Genomic DNA, 23,662 nt, shown 5'->3' with positions numbered 1-23,662 from the left:
AAGGAAACGATCCCTAGATGGGGTTCTTGGAGTGTGTAACAGGCACCAAGGAGGGGGCAGGGGCTGGCACGTGTGCGCAGGCATTCCCCGGGGCCATATCTCTGCCACACTCTTCTTTAGGGAGCCCTCCCCTCCCTGAACCCCAGCCTTGTTGCCTGCTGGGCATGGGATTCATCCAGCACCCACTCGCCGTAGACGTGCTACCTCCCAAGGATTGTTCCAGGCCCATGATCTCACCTACATCATTTAGGAACCTTACTCAAGATTTCTCACCTGGGGCAGGAGGATGATAAGCCTGGAGCTGCTTGCTGCCCTGTCTTCTGATTTCAATAGAAAAGAGGGCCATAGGCAAAGAGGATGCAACAGGGTGAGAGGCAGCAGGTCGAGGGCTCTGCGTGCGAGCTCTGGCTCTGTCCTTCCCTCCTCCTCTCTAGCTTCCCATGCAGTGTGAGCCCCTGCACACTCCGCTCTTTGCGCTGGCTAATTCTCACTGTCTTCCCATCACTATCAATCAAAATGGTTCTAAAGATTACGAGTCCAGCAGCCTGCACCCGGCCGACATGACTGAGGGCTCGGGAGGTGAGGGCTAGCAGAGCAGTGATCGGGTGTGTGGACAGAACTGTAGGATCCGGGGGGGGGGTAGACATTTCATGACTCAACGTGTGGTCCACCAGCCAGCCATCTTATTTATTTTTTATTATTTTATTTATTTTTATTGATGTATGGTTGATTTACAGTATTGTGTTAGTTTCAGGTGTATGGCGAAGTGATTCAGTTATACACGTACATACATACACACACACGTATACGTATATATACACATATATACTCTTTTTCCAATTCTCTTCCCTTATAGGTTATTACAAAATATTGAGTAATATTCCCTGTGCTATAAGTAGGTCCTTGTTGTTTATCTATTTGATACATATTTGTGTGTCTGTGTTAACCCCAGACTCCTAATTTATCCCTCCACTTTCCCCTTCGGTAACCATGAGTTTGCGTTCTCTGTCTGTGGGCCTGATTCTGTTTTGTAAATAAATTCTCTGCTATCGTGTTTTGGATTTCACATATAAGCAATATTGTATGATATTTGTCTTTCTCTGTCTGGCTTATTTCACTCACTATGATCAGCTCTCTGTCCACCCAGCCAGCAGTTTTAGCATCCTCTGAGGACTTACCCTGCACCTACAGATGCAGAATCTGCATTTTCACAAGCTCTGCAAAAGACTCATACAGCATTAACATGAGAAAAGCACTTATCTAAACAACAATAAAATGATTTGGTGATGTGGTGATATAAATTAATGCAGCCAGGGGAATGAGAAGCAAAGATCCAGCTTCTCCCTGGGTGTTTGTTACTGAGAGAAAGTGGTGTGGTTTTGAGATACAAGGCCCCTTAGATCTCATGTTGTCCACTAAGCTCACTTTACAGATGGGAATACTGAGGCCCAGGGAAGTAGAGTGAGGCTCTGGAAATCTCAAAGCCAGTTACGTGTGCAGAGCCTGGGGAAGAGGGGTCCTTCTTCCCATCAAACCGTCACCTTGAGCCAGTTTGCCTTCTCCTCTCTTCTTACCTTAGAATACTTCCCCCAACCCTGGCGTGTGTTCAGGGCTGTATAGAAGAAAATATATGTGTATAGAGCACAGTGCTGCTCAAAATCAGCTCCCCCACTCCAGAGTAAGGATGCCTTCCCTGACCCAAGAGTGGGTTCCTCTGTTCAGCTGTGCTTGGGCTACGATTTCATCCATAATAATTCATTATGCAAGAATCTCTAGTAGCTTTATAAATCTGGAGAGCAATAAAATCATCACCTTTTCTTAAGCTTAAATTAAGTTCAGATCCTTCTGTTCCATTTAAGTAACAGCAAAAGGGATGCTCTCTGTTCTGTTCCACACATATTGATAGGTATCTACCAGGACCCAGTGCTTTCTGCCATCCCTCCGTCAGCTAGTCTCTCATGGCAATTGATATTTGGGTAGAAATTGAGGGCTTATAAAGTCCTTTTACACATGCGGCCTCACTTTATTCCATCAAATGATGAATGTGAAAAACGTTTGCATTGATGCACAGATGCTGGTTACTATGGTCGTAATACTAATGTGGATAATCCTGTGAAATCGGGAGTAGTGAGAGTGATAAGCCTGATGGGTCAGGTGTGCAGATGTTTGCGGAAATAATGAACATAAAAACTTTCACTATTGGAGGACAGGTTCTCACATGCAGCTCCTGTGAGAGTTGGCTTAACATAAAGTTAGAATCAGTGACACGTGCAATGTTCAGGGTGACTGTGTTTTGACCGGTGCTGTAGGAAGATCACCGGACCCCTCAAGAAGTCCGCCTGTAAGCCTTGAAAGCTGTGACCCTGCCCGCTCTGGGGCAAAAGGGACTTTACAGACATGATTGAGGATGTGGACCTTGAGATGGGAAGTGATTGATCATGGATTATCCAGGCAGACACAACCTAATCACTTCCATCCTCAAAAGCAGAGAATACTTCCCTGTTTTAGTGGTGAGAAAGGTGAACACGAAAGACAGATCAGAGGGATGCTGCCTTGATGGCTTTGAAAATGGAGGGAAATCCATGAACCAGGAACGCAGACATCCTCTAGGAGCTGGGAAAGGCAAAGAAACGAATCCTACCCCCAAACCTCCGGGAAGAAACACAACCTTACTTCTTGCTTTTAGCCCAATGAAACCTGTAGTGGGCTTTTGACCTACAGAACTGTGAGATAATAAATATATGTTGTTTAAGCCACCAAGTTCATGGTAATTTGTTACAGCAGCCCTAGGGAACTAATAGAGTTACATTCATCATCTGCAAGAAAGTATAGGAAATGCTCTCTGAGCCTTAGCTCAGGAAACAGTATGGGTTGAATGCAGCAGAATTTATAATCCTAAAAAGATTCCTTTCCAGGAGGGGAGGGACAGATGGAGATGTTGCTGTATCAAATTCCGATTTGCTGAGTAGCCCTGTGGAAAGCTTGGGAGCCAGGCTGCAGGGTTCTAATCCAAGTGGTGTCACTAGCTGGCCGTGGTTGTGTGTGGATGCTCCCAGCCCATGGGGATCCAGTTGCCGTCACCTTCCATAAAGAGTTCCTGGCAATCTCAAAGGATGTTTATTTTCAGGAGCACACTTTCAAGAATAACTGGTCCTAGGGAGGGGGTGAAATTGGGCAAAGGATTAGCTAAAAGCTAAAGGGGTGATTTGCCTCGCAGGTTGTTTGTCTAAACACCCACCTGACTGCGGAAGAATGTGTTGTTCACCAAAGGAGAGAGAGGCTTGGGATTCTTTTCTCTTTTTTTAACAAATTTTTGTTGGAGTGTAGTTGACCTACCATGTTGTGTTAGTTTCTGCTGCACAGCAAAGTACATCAGTTATACACATACATATAACCACTCTTTTTTACATTCTTTTCCTATGTAGGTCATTACAAATTATTGCGTAGAGGTCTCTGTGCCAAACAGTAGGTTCTTATTAATTCTCTATTTTATATATAGTAGGGCTTGGATTTCTGTGTGCTGGCAACACCATGGAGCTACTGCTCTGACCTGATCAGGGAGAAGGTGGTGGGTTTTCAAAACTACAAGTGTTGTTCTTACCTAGAGACTGGGCAGCGATCACGCGCCACAAAGGGATTCATCCGAATTGCTCCAGAAGGTCTGCTGACCATGAGCATGTGCGGAGGGCCGTGCCACCTCTCTGCTCCCCTCCGCCCTATCCTATCACTTCTCCTCCTGCTCCTCCCCTAGCAGCTTTGCAGCTCAGTCCTTTCGTGTGGCTGACCTTTAGCTGCCTTGAGAGACCGAGCACCCAAAGAGGAAGGAAGTGATAGCGGGAGGAGGTGGAAGGAAACCATTGTGGGGGTTCAGCTCTGTTCAGGGGAGACAAGGGAGATGTGAGTTATCAGGGCAGTGAGGGCATTAGCAGGGGGCAGGGACCTAGGAATAGCCATGTCTTGGATGTACAGTTTGGAGCCAACAGGCCTGGACTTGAGACCTTTGGAAGTCACTTTGGGTCCCTGACTCTCAGTTTCTATATCTATAAAATGAGCATAATTCTCACTACCTGGAAATATTATTTTGCACCTAAAACATCATATATGTAAAACCTCTCGCGTATTACAGGCTGCCTGGGGAAGGTATTCAGTATCAGCTTTCCCCACTCCTGCCACCCCATCAGTGATGGGGTAGATGGGGGGAGGGTGGGAATTGCTTGATTTGGAATCAGGGTGGGTAAAATTTCCACTGTCCCCTCAGACATGTCATGCCATTTAATCCCTTGGACCTCACCTTCCAAACAGAAATAATACCCTGCCCATATCCTTCTCAAGAGCTGCTGGTCTTGTTACTGAGGCCTGGTTGCTTTTCTACTATCGGTTCCACTTGGTCACACAGAGGCTTACTTCAGTGTCGGGGGGAATGACTTAGCCACAGAGGTTAACTGAAAATGGTGGAACCCACCCTACAGAATGATGTTCCTATAACGTAGAGGTGCATGACTACGTGGCAAAACTGTGTAACATGATTACACGTTGTGGTTTTGTATTGGGCTTCAATCTCTTCTCACTATCTCCAGGTGACCTCCTGGCAGATGACACTCAGGAAGATGGCTCCTTCTGGTTCCATACAGGTTTTCCTTTCCTATGTCTAGATTCTATGAGGTTTTCTGATGCTCTGCTGGGTCCCTCCCTGGACCACATGTTCTTTGCACCAGGGCCTTGAATATCAGTACTGAGATTCTCTCTTTCTTTGAAATTCTCTATTTCACACAGGAAGGACAGTCTTCGTGAAATATATTTTTAAGGGGGTGTCTTTCCTCTAGTCTGCCCACCCCCCATGGAATGGCAGCACTTTGTTTAGCTAAAGAATAGTTTCTCTCTGTTTGTAGCATCTTCTCTGTCTCACTCATCTTATCTTTCTCTGCGCCTTCCTGTCCTATCCAGCCCCACCTTTCATTCTTTCCCTTCAGACCTTGGCTCAGCCAAAAGCCCATCTGGGAAGTCTCTTTAACCATAAGAGTTGAAGTTCAGTGGCCTGGGTGTCACCATGCACTTCACCTAAACTAAAACTGTTGAAAAAGGTCAAAATCTATTTTTATTTCTCTATTATCTATCTATATCTATTTATCCATCATCTATCTATCCATCTATCTATCATTTGTCTATCAATCTATCCATCCATTCATTTGTTCTATCATCTATCATCTATCATCTATCCATCCAACTATCTATCCATCTATCATTTGTCTATCAATCTATCTATCCATCCATTTGTTCTATCTATCTATCCATCCATTTGTTCAATCTATCTATCTATCTATCTATCTATCTATCTATCTATCTATGTATCCATCCATCCATCTCTCTATCAATCAATCACCCACCATGATACACATACCATAAATGCACAAATACATGGTTTAACACTCAAGGCTAGAGGGATTTTAATAGAAAAATAAAAGAAAAATTCTGCCTCACCCATCACCACACCAATACCTACTCCCCAAGGGCAAATACTTTCAAATGTTTAGCTGTTTTTCTTCTATTCACCTCTATATGTTGATAATAACCTGCTTACACAGTTATGTATGCTATACTGTTTATTTTCAGCACTCTCCTTTAGTTCCCATCGTGTAAAATGAAGACTGTGACTTCATGCTCTCGCCCATCAACACTCACAAATGCAGACATTTTACGTGTCTCCATTCTCTCAATGCTGTTCAATTATTTTTGACTCAGTGTTTAATATTGTGCCATGAGGTCTGTGTCAATGTTGTCTTCGCTGAGCCACCAGGTGTGTGATGGTTGTGTCTCCTCCTCCTGCAGTGTCACTAAGCTAATCATGGCCTCTGTATACCTATTTATTTGTCTCTAAACTCTCCCTGTATATGCTCCTCCTAATGCAGTCAGAGAATCAGGTCATCTCTGAGTTCTATTTTGCTCTAGGAAGCATCTTTTCTGGAAAGTTCTATGCTCCGGCTTTGCTCTGGATCAGCTATTTTCTGTAAACCACATATGTCATCCTGCAGCCTCCTATCTTCCTGCCTTCCAGGTCTCCCTTGTCCTTGGTTTTATTGTCCTTGTTTTGGGTAAAAACTCTCCAGTCACTTCTGGAGGAAGGACCGGAGGGTCATTTTCCATAATGTCCATATCCAACCTTCTCACTTGGCTGATCGTCTGGCAGCCAGGTACAGAGCTCTAGATTAAACCAAACTTTCTATAGAATTCTGAGGACATTGATCTCCATCTTCTAGCTCTAGGGCGGCTGCTGAGAAGCTCATGCCCCGCAGAATCTTCATGATGAGAATGCCACCTGCCTGTTGGGACTTTTGGGAGCTTTAAGGATCTTCCCCTTAACCATTGTTCTAAAAATGGCAGTCCTTGCTGTTTGTGTTTATGGCATTCAGAACACTTTTTAAAAGTTGTTTATCGAGAATTTTTTATTCCTGAATAATGTGAGTGGCATTTCATTTATGAAATAATTGTTTTCAATACTAAGAAATATTTCCTATTTTTAAACTTTTTTTGTGTACTATGCACAATGTAATGGACATAGATATTGCATGCTTTTAAGATTAATCTTAGTTATTCACATATCTCTGTCTCTTTCTTAACTGCAGACATTTCATAATGCATTAAAGCTTTGCTTTCTAAAAAGTATATATTTTGTCTTAATATTTGTTTTATATTTGTTTATGGCTTTTTTTTTTCTTCTGAGGTAAAATTTACATTCAATGAAATGCACAAATCTTCAGCATACCATTTGAGGAGTTTTAATCAATGTATACACCCACGCTACCAAAAGTTCTATCATGGCATAGCACACTGCCAGCACCCCAAAAAGCTCCCTGGTGACCCTTTCCAGTGACTCCCCAAGGCCACCCCCACCCCTAAGGCAACTACTATTCTGGGTTCTTCCACCACATGCTAGTTTGACCTGCTCTTAAACTGTATATCAAAGAAATCATATAGTATGTTCTCCTTTGTTACTTCAACATGTTTTTGAGATTTACCCATGTGGTTGCTTGTATCAGTAGCGTATCTCTTTTGTTGCTCAGTATTGCACTGTACGAACACAACACCATCTGTTTATCCATCACCCTCTTCATGGACCCCTGCTCTCTTTCCAGTCTGGAGATATTATAAATAAAGCTGATGTGGAATTTTTACAATTCTTTTTGTGTTTTTTTTTTCCATTTGTATTGGGAAAATACCTAGAAGTAGAATTTCTGGATCATAAGTTAGGTGTGCATTTAATATTTGCCATTACGGCTGTATCGTTTTTCACTACTATTAGCAGTATATGTGAGTTCTATTTGTTCCACATCCTTGCCAACATTTAGAATCATCTGTCTTTTTAATTTGAGCCATTTTTGTGAGTATGTATTGGTATCTCATGATGGTTTTCATTTGTATTTCCTTGATAATGGTTTTCACATGCTTATTAGCTCTCTGTCTATTCTTTTATTAAATGTCTTTTGTCCATTTTTACTGGATTATTTGTCTTTGTATTGATTTGTAGGTTTCTTTGTATATCCTAGAATATATATATAATATATTATACTTATACATGTATACAATTTGTAAAACTACTAACACACTCAATCCTTGAGACATTTTTTTTTTTTGGCTCCAAAATTTTCCATTGATAACTGGTAATGTGATGTCAGAAACTTGAGTGTAATATTTATACAATGGGTGGGGTCTGTCAAATGCTTCATTGGTCCAACTCCAACTTTCAATATCTGTAGGTCTTTGATGGTGTGCTGGTCAGTGTTTTCAACAATGGTGAAGCCTCTGACCCCTGGCCTGGTGTCTATCATCCTGACTTAGTCCTGGTGGCCAAGCAGGGGGCCTGAGTTGAGGGGGTGGGAGTGGTGAGGGTCTCACCCTATGGTCAGTAGACTTTCACCAAATCTTGTTGGTTTCACTGGAATACCTTGCATCTGGAACCTTCCTTTTTCCACTGTCCAGAGGCTAAACTCCAGGTCTCTTGTCTCTGGCAGAATAGAGTAAAAGAAACACTGGGATCCAACTCTTCCTTACTCAACTTTTTAGCTAGCCTTCTTCCTGTTTTAAGTCCAGACTTGAATCTGGCCTTAAAAGCTAATGATGGTCCCATTCTCAGCCTTCCGGGGCTCCTCAGTGCACATCCCATGCTCTTCCAAACCTTCTCCTTGCAGGCCCTTTGGAGTCACACTAGCTGTTTGGCCGAGTAAGTTGCTATCCTTCCACCTCGTCTCCACGGTCCAAATGTCTGACACCATCCATCTGTTGTTCCTGCCTCTCTGGCCTCCATTGTCCATGTGGACTTGTATATTTTTTATCCCCTACTAAGTGGTATTATGGGAGGAAGCTTAGATGACTGATGCCTGCCATGCTCCTTACAAATGTGCTATTCATGACAATTTACACTTGTTTCTGTGCAACTTGCAGGGAGGACCCATGAACGGATGGTCATCTTTTTCTTGCCAGTAGCTGGCACATGGCAGGTGCATGATTAACCTTTGTTGAGTTGAATTAAGTTCTTGTATTGCTTCAAGAGGCAGAACGCATCCTAACCTGGTTAGTGGTAATAGAACCTCATTCCTAGGTGGATGGAACTTGGAAATAGCTCTCCTGTGATTCCAAAGCATGGACTCTGGGAGACATATTCTCTGACACTATTACACGTGCCCTCTGGGAGACTCTCCTGGGACCTGGTCTCTCCATCCTCTCTCCCCAGCTCTGTAGTAGGCTGCAGTCGGGCACTCCTGGGTCCCCAGTGAGCTTTACTCTGGTTTGCAGCCTTCCTACCTTGAATGTCTGTTCAGCACTGAGCTTTGGGGCCTGTGCTTATTTTCCTGTTTTCATTACAGGCTGCCACTGGGTTCTCATAAGGCAAATTGGCCCCAACTCTTAAAAAACAAACAGCCTCTCCTAGTGCTTCAAAATAATTATCTCCAAGAGGGAATGAGGCAGCCCATCCATTGTCAGTCCTAAATGACACCATGGCTGGTGTGCAGTATTTAGAAGATTAATAACATCTGCTTTTTAAAATCACGGTTGGTCGCAGACCCCGGAGCTCACATCAAACATATGGGGTATTTTGTATGCAGGATGTGCAGGCAAACTCCACACAGCCAAATCCACCGACTAGAAAAAAATGCTGTAATAATAACAATAGTTTCCTTGTATTGAAGACCTTATATGAGATGGACATACTGACCCCATAAAGTACTATACTTCTATTTACCAAAGTCAGCCTGCGGGTACTATTTCTACTTAGCTTAAGAAAAAGCTAAAGATCCAAGAGATTAAAAACTGAACTAGCCTGTGACTGAGAGTAAGCCATGAAGCCAGGATTTAAACCCAAGGAGATGTGATTCCAAACAGAACTCTTTCCACTCTCCCGGCCTGTTTCCAATTTTGGATCAACAGGGCATATTCAGAAGCCAAGAGTTTACAGAACATCCATGATGAGATAGGACCATTCCCTGATTTATTTAGTCATCTTCCGCTATTCCATTAAACACATCCTCAAGAGCAGAGTTTGACCAGAGCTATGCTTTCATCCTTAGAGCAGGATCTGCATTTGTTTCCTGATGTTGAGTAAAGAGACTCTCATAATTGCAGATCAAGAGCTTTCATGAAACCCCAGCAAGCCCAGCTCCTGATCGCTACTGCTTGATACTCAAGACGAAAATGGACTGAACGACTGTCTGCATTTTAAACACATTTGTCTGAGGTTTGTGTGTGTGTGTTTTTTTCTCTTCTTTTTTGTTCATGGTTAGAGAAATTGGCAGGCTGCCCTTAGTCTTTCAAGCAGGTTTCAATGAGCAAAAAAAGGAAAGAAAGGGTAGAAAACAATGAGCACGTGCACAATTTCTAAATGTTTCCAGGACGAAAACGGTCGTTCAGACATTATTTGAAAATAAATGAATATAAAACCAGGAGTGGTACCCTAACTCTTCTCCTGTGTTGGCAAGGAGGGAGCAGAGGCTGTGCTGGGACTAAGGAATTTCTCCCCAGGTCCCTAAGTGTGAGAGCACCCGTGTCTGCATTTGCCTGCATCTTTGGAAGGCAACTTCTCTCGTCATAGCTCCAATCCTATGTTCCAAACCATCTCTCAATCTTTTTAGAAATCAATATCATTTGAAGATGTGTGTCTTCACTTGCTGAGTAAGATGTCTACCAGTTTCAGGGGGAGAAAGGAACGGGGAGTTAAGAGATACTCTGGCACCTGCTTGTCCCGTACACAGGACCCCTTGGATGGGCAGCAGGAAAATGGCTCATGGCGTGACGATGAAATCCAAAAGAAAGGCTGTGATCGCTTCCATTCATTTCACAAAGGTGTATGGGGCCCTTCTGCAAGGCACTGGAACCTGTAGAACAAGATACGCATGACCCCTATCTTCACGGACTTTCCACACTGGTGAGGGAGACTTTTGGAAAGCCACCAAAGGCTCAAATTCTTCAAAGGATTGCAGGAAGATCAAGAGCTTTGAAGGGGACAAGTAAGGAAAGCAAGGTGAACCATCCTTTGTGGAATGGTTGAGAAGAGCTCTATGAAGAAACAACATTTAATCTGAGACCTAAGGGAAAAACGGAGGCCAGCCATGCAAGAAGAGGAGAGAACTTGCAGGACAAGAGAAGGGCTCGCCCCCACCTGGGCAGGAGGGGAAGTGCACAGGACTGAGCTACAGCAAGGAGGTCTTGGTGCCCCAGGAAGGGAGGGGCTGGGTGGTGGGGGGCTTTGTACAACAGGATAAAGAGGTCAGATTTAATTCTGAATGCCTTGGGCAATAACTGTAGTGTTTTCAGCAAGGGAGTGCCATACAGCAAGGGCCAGGAAATTCAACCCAGGACCTGTCTTTTTAAATAAAGTTTTATTGGCACACAGCCACACTCATCAGTTTGCACATTATCTGTGGTTCTGTGGAGCTACAAGGGCAGAGTTGAGTAATTGTGACGGAGATCATGTGGACCCAAAGCCAAAGATATTTACCATCTGGCCCTTCACAGGGTAAGTGTACAGAAAGAGGGGACTGGGGAACTGAACCCCTTTGAACATCAGTCTTCTCATCTAGAAAATGAAGACCTTAGTACACTTGGGGCAAGTGACTCTTACGGTATATAAATTATTTCTCAATAAAGCTGTTAAAAATGCAGATGCCAATGGTATGGTCATGATAATGCTATAGAAAGAGTTAAAAAGGATACTGAGTAAACATCACATAGCAGAGTGGCACAAAGAGAGAGATCAGTGACACTCTCTGCTGCTAATACTATGACAAACAGCCTGGAAAGCAAGTCTCATTATCTTCACATGTCCATACACTAAGGTTCAGAGAAGCTAAGTCACCAGGCCAAGGATGCACAGCACTACATGATAGGTCAAAGACTCTAGCCCTGGTCTCTTAGACCCTAGTGCCCCTTCCTGATCAAGGCCCTGCCTTTGAGATCACTGTGACTTGCAATGTCAAGTTAGACTGAAAGGTGGAAGTGAATTGTAGGGACAGGAGGCAGTTTTGGTGAGCTGGAGGGAATTCATTGAATGTCTTTTTTCTCCCCCATTTGGTTTCGGGCTGTGTGAATTCTCACTGCCCTGTGTTTCACTTTGAGCTGGGTGTTCATGGGAGCTCTGCATTTCGCGTGAAATCTGGCCTGAGTTTTGCTTGATCGGGGGTGAAGCTCTCAGAAACTGCTGAGCTGGGCCCAGTTGCTGGGCCCCATCAAAGGTGCTGGCCGGGGCTTCCAGCCCTGGGTCTAAGGCCAGCCAGCCCACAGCTTCCTCTGGGCCAGAACACAGTCAGTTCATCTCGTTTCAAGTTTCGGCTCACCTCCTTTCCAGTTTCGCTCTTGTGGTTCACACAGAACCTTCTCTCCCTTCTCTCTATGAGCTGGTCCTGGCTGTGAAATACAGGCTGAGAAGTCAGCTGTCTTAGGTGAGGAGCTCTGGTTTGAAAGGTGAAGAGAGGACCAGACCTGGGTCTGGAAGTCAGGAGCCCAGGGCCTGTCCCTAAATGATGGCCTGTCTGGGCCTCAGCAAGCCTCTTCCAGCCTCAATTCTGTAAAGCAAGGGGTTGAACTAGGACCACCAAGGTCTTTGAGTCCTAATAATCTATGAGGCCTGTTCTAAGGCTGCATCTTTAAGGATGAGTAGAATCCAGAGTCCCAGGTTTTACTCTTTCTATCATTTTTAAGACCTGAAACAGACTTTCAAGATTTTTCTAGTTTCCTTCTCCCATTTTACAGTGGAGGACACAAAGCTCAGAAATGCTAAAGGATTGTTCCAGGCTATCGAGGAAGTTAGTGGCAGAAGAGGGGCTAGAACCCGCCTCTACAGGCTCCCAAGCCGCGTTCCATCTGAGTCACACCCCGGAGAACACGCGAATGCCCCCACGTCACCTTTGATTTGAGCCTTTCTTGTAAACAAAAACACGAGAAAGAGGCTTCATTAATACTTATTACACCTTAGATAAATTAACAGCAATTTTCTTTGCTACAGCCTGGCAACTTTCCCCAACATCTGGTCAGGGCTGGGCAGGCCTGGCCCTCCCGCCCCTTAAAGGAACAGTTGGGACCGTGAAAGCTTGGAGCCTCGGGGCTCCCCCGGGATGGATGCTACCTAATGCGCTGTCTGCCGGGCTCGCTTCACTTCCACAACACCTGCTTTCCGGAGCTGAGCTGCCACTCAATCCCAAGCCAGTGGAGCATGGGAAATCGGAACAGAGGGGGGGACACACCGCAGTGGCTGGGGAGGAGATAACTTGGCATCTGTGCGAAGGAGGCCCAGTGACAAGGAGGACGGGGAGAGAGAGATGGAGTTAAACATGCAGTGCTGGGGCTTCCCTGGCGGTCTGGTTGTTAAGACTCCGCACTTCCACTGCAGGGGGCAAGGGTTCCATCCCTTTTCCTGGTCGGTGAACTAACATCTCACAAGCAGCGCGATGTGGCAAAAATACAAAAATACAAATAAAATAACATGCAGTGCTATGTAGGGGCAACTTTGCTGGTGATGGTCCTGGGATGAAGATAAGCTGAGGTGCTCAAACAGCCCTCCCAGCCTGGGGTCAGTTGTCCTGCTCTGTGTCCAGACACCCTGGTTGGCTTTTAAACTCCATGACCTCTTCTGGCCTGAGCAGCCTTAGTGATGATGAAGCTCTGCTCTGCGATGGACAGACCAATCCAGCATGTGGGTTCTGATGCAAACTTCTTACTGACCTTGGAAAATTATTCAACACAACAGACACAGGCACCTGGCCCCTACCACGTGCTGTGCCAGGGGCTAGAGACTGACAGAGCAAGAGGGAACTGAGTCCCTTTCTTCTAGCTGATCATTATCTAGTTAGGCAGGAAGAGGAGGAGGGCAGACATAAGAAAATGAAGTTTCTTGATATTTTTAAAGGATAGAGGGGAGGTAGAGAGATCACCGAGGAAGGGAGGGAGAGGGGAGAGAAACTCGGGAAACTGTGGGGAACAGAGAAGAAGCATCTAGCCCTAGGAGACACGGGTGAGGGCAGGGTGGCTCAGTGGTTCATGAGTGTCTGAGCTGAGTCTCAGCCTGAGGGTGGGGGTAGCTGGTAAAGAAGGGAGGGGTCAACCAGACCCAATTCAGTGAGTGACTTTGGAGACATGAGAAATCTCACGTAAAACACTCACCATAGTGCTTCCAAAATATTTGCTCTAACTTTTCTCAGTTTATCTATTAGACGAGAGGGGCCCTTGGACATGATGAGCCCTTGATTTAATTTTTCCTGTGGTTTAAATTAAATTAACCCCTACATATTGAGAATGAACCACATGGAAAGCACTGTGTCAGGAGTTAAGGGATTGTTAAACAATAAACAAAAGCTTCTGTGGACGTCACTGGTAGTTGTCTACCCAACCACCACCTGGCCACCTCTTTTTAAAATTAAAAGACTTCAATTTTGTTGAGGTGGCAAGGTACCCAGTCTCAGGAGATGAATCTTGATTGGTAGTAGGCCAGTTAGGTGAATTGATTTTGCTTTCTCAGAGATACACTTTCCCAGCCTCCTCTGCAGCAGGTGTGGTCATGTGACACCCTTCTGGTCAATGGGATTTCTGGAAAAACACTGGCTTTCTGACCTAGTGGCAAAACTAGATCTCCTTAGTAGACTCAAATTTCCTCTGGTTCCCAAGTACCAGTTCAACCACCATGCAGTTTAAAAGCAAACATCAGCAGAAAAGCCTATCAAATTCTAGACCTGAAACCAATATATGGCTGAGAGGCATTTTTTAAAATTGAAGTGTAGTTGACTTACAATGTTATGTTAGTGTCTGATGTACAGCAAAGTGATTCAGTTATATATATATATATATATATATATACATATTCTTGTTCAGATTCTTTTCCATTATAGGTTACTAGAAGATATTGAAAATAGTTTCCTGCGCTATATACAGTAGGACTTTGTTGTTTATTTTATGTACAGTATCAGCTAATCCCAAACTCTTAATTTATCCCTCCTTCACCTTCTTTCCCCTTTGGTAACCATAAGTTTGTTTTCTATGTCTGTGAGTCTGTTTCTGTTTTGTAAATAAGTTCATCTGTATCATATTTAGATTCTACATATGTGATATCATACAATATTTGTCTTTCTCTTTCTGACTTCTTTCACTTAGTAGGATCATCTCTAGGTCCATCCATGTTGCTGCAAATGGCATTATTTCATTCTTTTTTATGGCTGGGTAGTATTCCACTGTGTGTGTGTGTGTGTGTGTGTGTGTGTGTGTGTACACCACATTTTCTTTATTCATTCATTTGTTGATGGACACTTAGGTTGCTTCCATGCCCTGGCTATTGTAAATAGTGCTGCTATGAACATTGGGGTGCATGTATCTTTTTGAATTAGAGTTTTCTCCTGATATATGCCCAGGATTAGGATTGCTGGATCATATGGTAACTCTATTTTTAGTTGTTTAAGGAACCTCCATACTGTTTTCCTTAGTGTCTGCACCAATTTACATTCTCATCAACAGTGTAGGAGGGTTCCATTTTCTCCATACCCTCTCCAGCATGTATTATTTGTTGACTTTTTAATGATGGCCATTCTGACTGGTACCTGTCGTAGTTTTGATTTGCATTTTGCTGGTAATTAGTGATGCTGAGCATCCTTTCATGTGCCTGCTGGCCATCTGTAAGTCTTCTCTGGAGAAATGCCTATTTAGGTCATCTGCCAATTTTTTTCTTTTTTTTCTTTTTCCTTTTTCTTTCTTTCTTTCTTTTTTTTTTTTAATTATTGAGTTGTATGAGCTGTTTATATATTTTGGAATTAAGGCCTTGACAGTCACATCATTTGCAAATATTTTCTCCCAATCCATAGGTTGTCTTTTCATTTTGTTTCTTGTTTCCTTTGCTGTGGAAAAGCTTATAAGTTTGATTAGGTCCTATTTGTTTATTTTTGCTTTTATTTCTATTGTCTTGGGAGACTGACCTAAGAAAACATTGCTATGATTTATGTCAGAGAATATCTTACCTACGTTCTCTTCTAGGAGTTTTATGGTGTCTTGTCTTATGTTTAAATCTTTAAGCCAGTTTAAGTTTATTTTTGTGTATGGTGTGAGGGTGTGTCTAACTTCATTGATTTACATGGGGCTGTCCAGCTTTTTCAGCACCACTTGCTGAAGAAACTGTCTTTTCTCCATTTTATATTCTTGCTTCAAAGGCATTTTTTTTAAGTTGAGGTATAATTGACATATAACATTAGATTACCTTCAGGTATACAACAAATGATTCAATATTTATGTTGTGAAATGACCACAGTAAGTCTAGTTAACATTTGTTACCATACACATATTTTCTCCTTGTGATCAGAGCTTTTAAGATTACTGTCTTAGCAACTTACAACTATGAAATACAGTATTATAAAATATAGTCACCATGCTGTAAATCATATTCCCATGACTTACTTAAATCTGGGTAGGTGCTTGGATGAGAGCTGGTCACCAAAAAGACCAAGCCATATAACTGGAAATTTGTACCTTTTGCCCCTCTTCACCCATTTTGCCCACCCTCCACCCCGCACCTCTGAAAATCATCAATCTGTATTCTGTACCTATGAACTTGAACTTTATATACAGCATTACCACTTTTAGCTGAGAGACTCTTGGCAAATCACTTAACTTGATTAAGCATCTATTTCTTTTTTGGCAGAACTAAACCAAAAAATAGTCCAGCCATAAAAGTTGACTTTGAGGAATGGATGGGCCACTGACTGTGAAAGTACTTGTGTAAACTCTAAAAGTGTTTTCCAAAAATGTCACACTTAATAATATTATGCTGGTGTTCCCATGGCTATGCAATGTGATTTTTACAATTACTGTTTATTTTTTTCTTCAGTTAATTGTATTTGCCTTATACTTATGACTACTAAACTATGATGGGATATTATCAAACTCCAGTGTTTTTTAATAACCTTTCAAGAATAATTTGAGTTTTTTTCATAGTATTTATTAAGTAAAAGGTAGACATATATTGAAATTTTTTTCATAGATTTTTATCGTTTGTTATTTTTATGTTATTGTCATGAGATATTTATAATTTTTTGCATAATGATATCTTTAGTAGAGACAAAAATAATGAAAAATAATCAAAGATATTTTTGTATATGAAATAAAATTAGGCTTATTGAATTCTTAGAAAAACATGTATCTTTCTGATTCAAGGACTTTGCATCTAACCAGATAAGCCCAGCAGCTAGTGGGTTGTAAAGTTTTGAGCAAAGGTGTTGTCACAAGTTGGCAAATTTTCCCACTAAAAGTGTTTAATGTGATGATATCTAGAATGCCCTTTCATTTATTTTAGCATCCTATTTGTCTTCTCTTTTGACACAATTGAGGAATTAGCAAATGGATTGCGCCTGTACTAGTTCTTCAACTGAGTTGGAAGGACTTGCCATTCCTAAAACCCTTATCTGGGTGATAGCAGTGGGCTTTTTTTGTTCTAATGTGGTGGATCTGGGTGGGTGCTTGCATGAGGGCTGGTCACCAAAAAGACCAGGCCATGATTAGAAACCTAGAATTTTTAGCTCCACCTCCCATCCTCCAAAGAGAAGAGACGAGGTGGGAATGGAGTTAATAATTGATCATACCTACCCAGGGAGGCCTCCACAGCATCCCAATAGTATGGGGTTTTGAGAACTGACAGATGGGAGAACACATCTACTTACAAAGATAGTGACACACCCCAGCTCCACAGGGACAGAAGCTCTTGCGCTTGGCACCCTTCCAGACTTAACCCTATCTATCTCTTCAACTGGCTATTCATCTACATCTTTTATCATATCCTTTAATAAACTGGTATATGTAAGTAAGTATTTCCAGAGTTCTGTGAAAGCATTTCTATCAAATAATAAATAAGGGGGAGGTGGTCATGGTAACTTCAGATTTGTAGCCATGTCAGACAGACGTTGTGGATAATCTAGGGACCTACTACTTATGACTGGCCTCTGAAGGCTGGGGGGCAGTTTTGTGCGACTGAGCCCTCAACCTGTGGGATCTGACATTACCTCCGGGTAGATAGTGTTAGAATTGAGTTAAATCATAGGACGCCCAGCTGATGTCACAGAACTGCTGATGTCAGAAGTATTATGCATGTGGTACTCATGTGAGAGTAAAGGACAGACACACAGGAAAAGGAGGACTGTGTTTTTTTTCCCCTTTACTCTGGGAAAATAGATTTTCCTAAACACTCAGGATGGAAGGGTAATGTTTTCCCTTTATTTTATTCATTCAACAAATGTTTATTGAATACCTAATGTCTCAAAATTAGCACATCTGAAAGTCAATTAAAATTATCAACTGGAAATTTTTAAGAGATGCTTGATCATTTTTCAATATCTGAGACATCTGATTCCATACATGGCAGGGGGCATTGCCCAAGAAAATCAGTTATGTCAATTTTTCTAATTCTCATTGTAGTGGTCTTGGCATGACATTATAACCTAGTTGTTATTCTGTATACTTGTTGGCCTTAAAATCCATGTACAACTACCAGCAATTCAATAAAAAAAAGTTTTTTCTCTTTCCTTGTAGAACACGATGTTATTGAAAAAAGAGAGATCAGACTTGTTAGAATATTTTGCTGCTAGGGCCAGTTCAACCACAAATCAGCCTAGAATCTTTGATTAAGGTATTACACATTTTTGAGGCTATAAACAGTCATCTTTAAGAAGGAATATCGATAATAATAATGGTAATGGTAAGGATAATTCTAGAAATAAAAGGAATAATAATGCCTCTCTCACATAATTGTTTGAGTATTAAGATCCTGGTGTTAAAATCCTTAACATAATGCTAGGCTCCCTATAAATTAAGCAAAGGCAAAACCTGGATTTGTTGCATTGATTAATTGAACCAGGAAATGTAAGAAAAAATGCAATGCATATTGAAAATTGCTGTATATATTTACTTTTTATCATAGCTATTTCTGTCTATGTAGGAAGCTAGTTATCTATCTCCCATCTTGTTCCAGAAATAATTTAATGTGGTCTATTTAATATTGTTATCTTGTTTTATGATTCATTTTCTAGTCAACCCTCTTCACACACATTATTTTCTAGAAATAATAATTACAGTGATTTCAATATAAAATGCAGTATACATGTATTGTTGGTTTCCTTCTAAGAGGCTGTCATCTACTTGTAGGTTTAATTGCTGCCGCTAACATGAATTTACAAGACTGCAAACTGTAAGAAACCCTCTATGCATTCACAGACTCATATTTCAAAGGATTGAGAATAGCAAGAAAGTCTACATTGAAAAAACAAATCATCAGGAGTTAGTATACTACCTTTACACCTAAACTTCCATCATGTCCCTGGATATAAAAATTCTGTGTTCAAGGTAGAGTTTTCATATTAAATTCTGCTCAAAGTGAATCTATAGAGCAAAGATTACTGTGCCCAAAACTACAGGGTGTTGGAAAAAAATTCAGTCATAATACTGAAAGGGATCTTACATATAATCTGGTCTCATTTCATTATCAAAGCAAGACTGCCTCTTATAACATTCTTGGAAGGAGCTTATCTAGACCCTGCTTGACTGCTTGGAATAACAGGGAGTTCATTACGTCACAAGAATGTTCAATCCATTGTGAGGCGGTTCTATTAGAAGTGTTCAGTTGAGAGTTGCAAGGAATACTGTTGTAGTCAGGAAGATCTGCACGTTGACCACTCTCAGTCACTCAACTGCCCATGTCATCTTTGGCGAGTAATTTTTCCAGTCTGGGCCAGGGCTTCCTCAACTGTAAAATGATGAGAGAGAGAGAGATATTGCTCTGAGAAAATCTGGGGAGATGAAACAAGAAAACAAGTGTAAAGTGTCAGTACAGCTTATCAGGTACCTGATAGAGCATCACTTGCCCTCTCCTCACTATCTTCCTCTGAATTGAACTCTTGCTACTTGGTCACATTTACAGATTGGAAACTGTCTCATAAAATAATAATCATTAGAAACAAAGAGTAAGTGGAGTTTTTCCTTCCTCTTTTGGCAAAGACCGGTTGCAGCAGAGAAATTGCTGCCCCATTTAGAGATGACACGTGTTCTAGGTATGCTTCGGTCCCCACTCTTTTTATATTACTGGACTGCTACAGACATTGAGCTTACGATCTCTCCTTTGATGTGCAAAACAAACTGCACCTCCCTCTGATCACTTCTCCAAACTTCAGCATAGACCTTCCACTGACCTGACAGCCATTGCAGGAGCCTGCCTCTGCAAAGTGTAGTGGGTGACATCGCTCGGCATCCTTGGGATGACCAAAGCCACAGCCCCGTGGACTCTCTGGTAGCTGCTGAGGACCCCCATCCTCTCCTCCCAGGTCTGACTCTGTGTGAGAGTAGGTCAACACATTTCCCAGGCTTGTCCTCACAGAGCCCTTGCTTTAGAATCTGGTTGACTAAGTGTTATCAATTCATACTGAAATTTACACTCGCCTCCTCCCTCTGGGTGCATCAAACACTACGGAACATTCTGTCATTTGTTCTCAAGTGAGAGGAGGGTGCCTGTGTAGCTAGTAGTATTGGATTTCACACGTGGGCCAGGGGGAGTCTCAGAGGGTCTGCCTATCTCAATGTGAGAGACGTCTTCCCGGTATAGTAACTTATAAGAGGCTCGGTGGGGTCAGACACAGCTGGAGTCTAGCATCTAAAGCCTTACCAATGCCCCTCCCCCAATGAGCCCTAAGGCAAATGCTCGTTATCATCATTTACCTGGCTGTTTACCCTCCAAGGTTGTCATACGCAGTTCCTTGGAGTGACCTGCTGAAGGGAGAAGATTTCCAGGTGAAAGATGAGCTTGTGACCTTTGGTGGCAGCTCTAGCATCATAAACTGCAGAGCAGGTAACATTCTGAGCCGTTATACGGAATCCCTTACCTTGGGTCCTACTTCCAACTCATCATTGTTCCTGCATTCATTCAATAGTCATGAGCCCCTACCAAGTCTTGGGTTCTTCTTAGGTATTCAGAATGTATTAGTGAACCAAATTGGTACAGGTCCCTGACCTTGGGGAAGATACACATTAGTGAAGTGAGATATTGTAAACAATAATACCATAAAAAGGTACATGCAAGAGTTCAGATGTGGGAAGGACTAATGAAAGCAGAAGAAGGTGTGCTGGCCAGAGACATTCCCGGTGTCAATGTGGATGGGCATGAATGGGGTCATCCAAGGAAGATGGAGAGGAGCAGTCAGGTGTTGAGAGTTTGATGTTTAGGGCTTGGGCGATGATCATGGAGTTCCTGACTTTGCAGTCTTGGCTCTACTGATATGCCCATAGACAAACTGCTTAACAACTCTAAGTTTCCTCATCTATGAAATGAGAGAGAACGATAGCACTTCTTCATAAGATAATCATATTGCCTCTGGTAGAGTCGCAGGGGTGGTTAACTGAGAGAGGTACCTGCACACACTAAGTGCTCATTCAATGTGTTGGCTTATTATTATCAGCATCCCTGTGTTGCAGTTGGGGAGAATGAGACCCAGAGAAGAGACACAGCTTTCCCCAAAAGGCAAATGTGGCAGGACTTGAGCTGTAGGTGCAAACTCCAGAGGCATATTCATTAGCCATGATTACTAAAAGTGCATGTGCTTTGTGTCTTTGGGCCATTGTTTGGAGGCTCTCTTTCACCCGGCTCACCCATGCTCCAGGGCACATATGAGACGGCACCTCAACAGCAGATCTGGGGTCAGCTCTCTTAGGTACCTAGTAGGACCTGGAGGGATAATGTTGGATCAGTGGGTCTGGCTCTTGTGTGAGGCATAGTAAACCTTTCTGCCCAAGCCCTGGCCTTGCTGAGGGGAGAAGACAGAAGCTTACAGATAAGCATTCTTGTGACCTTATAAATAGTTGAAGAATCATGAATTTACTCGCCTGCGTTTTCTTCCTTAGAACACATGGTCCCAGGGCACTGAGTTCCCAGAGGCCCCCTTTCAACCCTTTTTTCCTGTCTGCCACTCCTCCTTTCTTACTAGGACATGCACCAGACAAAAGGCAGCAGGCAACAGTGGGAGAAGAGAGGAGAAAGAGGTAAGGGAACACCTCTGTTCGGTGTACTCTCTACATTGTTAGTTGAGACCTGGGGGAGTGTAATCCAAAGACAGGACAGTGCAGTACAGGTCTGGACTTCTTCTCACCCCTATGAGTATGATCATCACTCTTCTTTTTGTATCCTTCTGACATTAGCATCATTGGCATGCTAGGATCTCATATACATCAGAAAAGATGGTGCATTGTTCAGTCATCCTTACTTCATTCATTCATTCATCTACTTTATTGAATGTCTCCTGTGCTTTAGGCTCTGTAATAATCCTGAGAAACAGAGGAAAATGGAACAGGGAAGAATAGAAGCAAACACAGGATGCCATGGAACCATAGAAAGGGGCAATAAACTTTGTCCATGATGGAAGGCTGGTCAGAGAAAGACATATAAAGGAGGGGAAGAGTGAGCTAACACTTAATGCGTGAGGAAGAATTAGCCAAAGAGGGAAAATGAGGAAGAAGTGAAACATGTGTAACGACTGAAATGAGTAGAACTGTAGCACTTATGTGAGGGCTGGAATGGAGTGTGAGAAAGAGATAGGAATGGAGAAGCCCATAGCGAGCCATTGAAGGGTTTTAAGGAATAAAGGGAGAAGACGGGTATTGCATTTTGCAGAGATTACTCTGGCTACATGCAGATAATGGAGCACAGGGGAGCAAGAACAGAGGAAGCGGGATTAGATACAATACTTCTGCAAAACTCAAGAAGAAGTGTGATGGTGACTTGAATCAAAGCAATGGCAGTTTGGATGGGAAGGAAAGGTTTGATGACAGGGAAATGTGTGGTGGTCTCCATAGGAATTAACTACTTGTATCAGTCAGCTATGCCAGAGTAACAAACAATCCTAAAACCACAGTGGTTCACAACAACAAAAGTTTATTTTTAGCTCATATTTACATTCATCTCAGGAATCACAGGAATTCTGTGGCTCTGAATCACTGCCTCTTCATCTGAGACATACTGATCTTATAGATGAAAAGAATGAGAGCAGAGCCATACAAGGATTCCAAACTCTTCCCTTCAGAACCTCAAGTGTCACTCTCACTCACATTTTCTTGGCACAACAAGCTACGTGACTGAGGCTGGCATCACTGTGGCAGGAAGGATTCTATTTCCACAAGGACTGCTTTTTTAGGAGGGATAGAAAATGCTTTCATGATCTTGTAGTCTTTCATCATCTGCCCCACTGGTTTCAAGTATTCACCTTCCTCCTTCAGTCCTGCAAAATGGACTCATTCCTTCTCCAAGAGAGATTCTCCAAAAGTCTTAGCCAAATCTGTGTATTAGGGATCAAAATCCAGGATCTCACATTTGTCAATATGTGAAGTCTGAAGATGACTCTTACTGAATAAAAATAGGAATTAGTTGTAAACCTGCCACCACAGCGAGTACAAATGTGTTAGAAGGAGAGGGGCAGAGAAAGAGCAATAATACCCTTACTAAAGATGGAAAGAGTAAGACACATCAATTACATTAGTCCTTACCAATTCCAAAATTCCACTGGGCAGATATGAAGGGGATTCTCAGATTTTCTATTCTATGGATGGGGAATGGGGAATGTCCTTGATTAAGTCCACGTTCTCCTCCCTGGGTGGAGCCTCCAATTCATCATTCCCCAGGGCTTAGGAGGGAGAGGCATGGATTTGGAGGTGGTGTCAGAGGTGTGGAATAAGGAGTTCAATTTTTTGTAGCATTTTTATCCAGAATGCTTGTTTAGCTCATTTATATGTGTGTTGGGTATGTGTTTAGAAGTATAATTAAAACAGCAAGTTCCAGCTTATTTGTAAGGTTGGAGAAAACAAACTCTAATGCCCCTCTCTCCTACATTAAATAGAATTTTTTATAATTCTATATGTTCTTTTGGACATTGACATGACCATTGAGATTCTACTAGGCACTGCACATGGTGCTAATGGAGACTCTGGGTGTTGGGAATATGACCCTAGATTGAGAAGAGAAGGAACTTCAAGACTTTCTACTCTCTGTGTACTTCTACCTTTTTATTCTGTGCAGTAAAGCCAGCAGCCCCATCTCACCTCTTTCAGATGATACTTCTCAAAACCAGGTTTCAACACCAAAGAGAGTAGGTGTTCTCATGATTTCCATCATCCCCTCTGG

Source organism: Hippopotamus amphibius, chromosome 4 (assembly GCF_030028045.1).
Source record: "Hippopotamus amphibius kiboko isolate mHipAmp2 chromosome 4, mHipAmp2.hap2, whole genome shotgun sequence".
NCBI lineage: Eukaryota > Metazoa > Chordata > Mammalia > Artiodactyla > Hippopotamidae > Hippopotamus > Hippopotamus amphibius.
The sequence above is the reverse complement of the archived record's forward strand: the minus strand, read 5'-3'. Positions refer to the sequence as shown.